Source organism: Xylocopa sonorina, chromosome 5 (assembly GCF_050948175.1).
Source record: "Xylocopa sonorina isolate GNS202 chromosome 5, iyXylSono1_principal, whole genome shotgun sequence".
Taxonomy (NCBI): Eukaryota; Metazoa; Arthropoda; class Insecta; order Hymenoptera; family Apidae; genus Xylocopa; species Xylocopa sonorina.
The window spans coordinates 1,870,256-1,874,021 of record NC_135197.1 but is presented as its reverse complement, the minus strand read 5'-3'; the positions used below and the strand labels follow the sequence as shown (position 1 = coordinate 1,874,021).

Below are 3,766 nucleotides of genomic sequence, written 5' to 3'. Positions count from 1 at the left end.
GTACGTAATCCGATTGAAAACAGTTAAGGGGATAACCAAGAAATCTTTTAGAAGATTCTAAAGACGTTATTCTACATTGCGTTACGAGATGATAAGTATGCAAACACACTTTCTTGAACAGCAGCAACGTTTACAATCGGTTTTTTGATATAACTCTTTTCGACTAATCTCGCTTATGTCACACGCCTCCATATCTTGTAGCGACCAATTAGGCAGACAGAAACATGAATAAAATCGTAAAACAATCTTTCCTCCGCGCCACTAAGAGAAAAGGGCCTTCTTCCTTCTATTTTAATTAAGCAAATAATCTTCCGCGTAGATTCGAACGGAATTCTGAAACGGTGCACAAAAAGAAAAGGAAGGGAACCATCGAGAACTTGGTTTTTTCTGAAATATGTTGCAACGATACACGAAACGAAGGAAGAAGGGTACACACACACACACACACATACACAGACGCACTCTTAAAAATATTTAAAGGGGAAAAAGTTAAAAGGAAAAAAAAAGTAATAATAATAAATGGAAACAGATCTGTGCTTTTTGTATTTCGCGGCCTCTCGGAGCAGGCTTCCCGTTTTTGTATTTCGAAGCCTCGAGCCACCGAAGCAATATGGTTTCTTATTCTTTGTACGAATACGACAAATACAATTATATACATATACTATCGACGAGTAGCATGCAAAATTAACAATTTATTAAGTCTAGTCATAGTTAAACGAACACGCGCAAAAAAACACCGAGAACAAAAGAAGAGAAGAGAGGAAAGGATATGCGAAAGTTTCTGCGAACGAAACGCTTCGCTATCTGTTTCGTTTTTTTTTATATATTTTTTTTTCTTTCTTTATCCGTTTCGTTGATAGTCCTCAATGTATGTCCGCGGACAAGGAAGCGAGAGCTGATTTTTAATTGTCCACTTTAACCAAGTGCATATGAGAATCGCGGTAATATATACGTACGTATACACATATATCGGATCGTTTGTGACGCAGCAGCAACAACGGCGAGAAACTAAGCGAAGGAATCAGTTTTTTTTCCTAAAGTCGTAAGAGTCTAAGGTAAATAAAAGTACTTGCAAAAAATGAAACGTGGCGTTTTGGTAATTATTTTGTTTTTTCGTCGCTATCATTCATCGTCATCCCGATATGTTTTATTCGATGTTATTCATATCTCGGTTCAATCAACACACCGATAAGAGGATCGCGTTCGCGATTAGAGAGTAAAGTTTGGGTCCTATTTCAACGTAGACTGTGTGTTCGATTAACACGGCGCGAGACAGAGGGAAACAAGGAAGAAACAGAAGACGAAGCGCCGACGCGACACATTTTTGGTAACTCCTTTCACGATGGATGACGAGGAGCCATCAGGAATACTGCCTCTTTCAAGTTGCGAGCAAATATAAAAGTACGAATATGTAAAATGCGTGTATTATAATAAAGAACACTTCAATTGTGCTTGACCCGTCGTTAGGTTGAACGAAGCGCGACGTAGCCAAAGAAGGAGGGAACCGCAGCTGACCGATGAATAAAAACAAGAAACGGAAATAAACGGCGAATGGGAAATTGAAGAGGAAAGAAAAAACCGGATGAGATTGGAATAAATATGTACATTCATCCAGAAATCTACAAAAGACAACCAAGAGGAAGCACGTCTTCGTTGTTAAATGATAGATAGTTACAAGGATTTCATCACTTTTTTATATATAAAGGCATACGTGCACATAGATGTACGTGTACATAGTTAACGTGCACGTGTATATGTGCATGCGTGCATAATGATAATAACAACAATAATAATAATAATAATAATAATAATAATAATAATAATAATAATAATAAATTATTATCGACGGCTAGAGACTAGCTCTCATTTGAGGATCATCCCCCGCGAACGTGATCTTCATGGGGCGCTAAGTCGACGATTCCTGCGTTTTTACTGTATTTAGAAACGTTGGGAAAATAGTTCGTGTTCTCCGCATCCTTCGCGAAAGAAGGTGATAAATGAATAAAAGTATGTAAGTTTCTCGTGGACTCGACAAGAGATTCTTGTCCTTGTAATGCGTTTCGAGCCTCGTGGGTGCCTCCGTAAATCGCCATCGTCGTACCACTGATATTGGCAATGGAAAAAGATCGTTTTCACCAATCGAAGGAAACGAAACGAACCAGGAGAAGAAGAAGAAGAGGGTATTACCAAAAGAACCTACGATGCGTGGAAACAGCTTATATGGAAGTGTCACTTTCTAAGAGCAGATAAGAATTCGAGAGATTTGTTATGAAAACGGAGACTGTTCTTGAGAAGGTTTCTCGTGAGTCGAACATTCCGGAGGCGTTCATACTATTAGCTATTAACTCCATTATGTAGTCGAATCAAGTTTAGAAGAACATGTGACGTAGTGTGTTTATCCAGAAACTGCAGTTAAAGAGTATCGTCTGATGAATGTTTCTCGTACACTTAGATATCGCCATAGCTGTATCTGTATTAAGTTTTTTCGTTTATTCAATATAGAAAGAGTGTCACGCGTAGAGATTCTCTTCCAGAAAAAAAGAAGAAAAGGAAAAAAATGGCAACGTTACACGTGATCTGACCAAAGCGCGTAATTAAATGTCGAGAGAGAGAGGGAGAGAGAGAGAGAGAGAGAGAGAGAGAAAGAGAGAGTGAGAGAGCGATCCGTTGCAAAGATTTGCGTGGTTGTCGAGTCAGACTGAAATCATCGAAAGACTTGTACTCAGTGTTGCGTTCTTTTTCCCTAACCCCTTTACCACGTGTACCGTGCAAAACGTAGCGAGACGTCTTTGATTCGCGAGAAAGTAAAAAGGTAAAAAATGAAAAAAAACATGTACACATATATACGTGCATATGCATATACATACACGCTGCATATTCTATTCACTCGACAATGTACATACATAAAATACGTGAAACGTGTGTTCGAGGAATTGGGAAAGAACGAAAAACACCGCCTCGGCCATAACACCATCGATTGTTAATCATTTTAGCGGCGTCAGAGATATTATATTTCTGGCTTTTGTCGTAGAGGGGACGAGAGTTTGGGAGATTTTCGTATAGAATCGCCTCTCGGCACGGTTCGGATGGAAAGGGGATCCGATCGATTTTTTCTATAAACCTGAGCAAGGGAGAGTCTCGTACCGCGAGATTCGGCGACTGAACGACGTGCGACGTATTAAAGAGAGCGGCGGCCAAGGAATAAGCATTACCAGCATCCTATTAGATCTATTTCTATTGATACTGTTGTGAATAGTCTCACATTGTTTATCTTAAGATTTTAACACTGTTTAGAAGATAACGTTTTTCATAATAATTGTTCTCGTACCTCTTTTTGTAGACACTCTACGACGAGTACATATTGCGCGACGATTTCGTTCGAGACCCTCGCGAGCTGAGCAAGCGACACTTTTGCCTCGGTTATCAACGCGTTGCACGAGAATCATGAAATACAAGGGCCAAAGAGTTAAGAAGTAGAGCACGAAACGCTAGCGATATAAAGCGCGACCAGTATTCGACGATTCTTCAATGAATACTTACGCATCGATATGTATACGTGCGAGCGTCGACTTTTTACCCGTAGATTTCTAGCGAATTGGTTTTGCTTCGCACACAAATCAAACGGTTTATAGTTTTCCTCCTATTTTGTACAAAGCTTTCGCGAGCTTTGAGTGGATTTCGTCTAATTGTGAGAAGCCGTCTTTTACCAATTCGCTGATCGTCGAACATTCGATGAGAAGGCGTTTGCCTTTTCGAAGGGAAACGT

General features: G+C 39.7%; 1 long non-coding RNA gene across 1 annotated transcript; it reads left to right on the top strand.

The window, feature by feature from the left end:
- Positions 1-1,804: 1,804 nt before the first annotated feature.
- On the top strand, positions 1,805-2,830 carry LOC143423640 (uncharacterized). Its single transcript, XR_013101845.1, has 2 exons — positions 1,805-2,600; positions 2,643-2,830. It is a non-coding gene; the product is annotated as an uncharacterized LOC143423640 (long non-coding RNA).
- Positions 2,831-3,766: the final 936 nt, after the last annotated feature.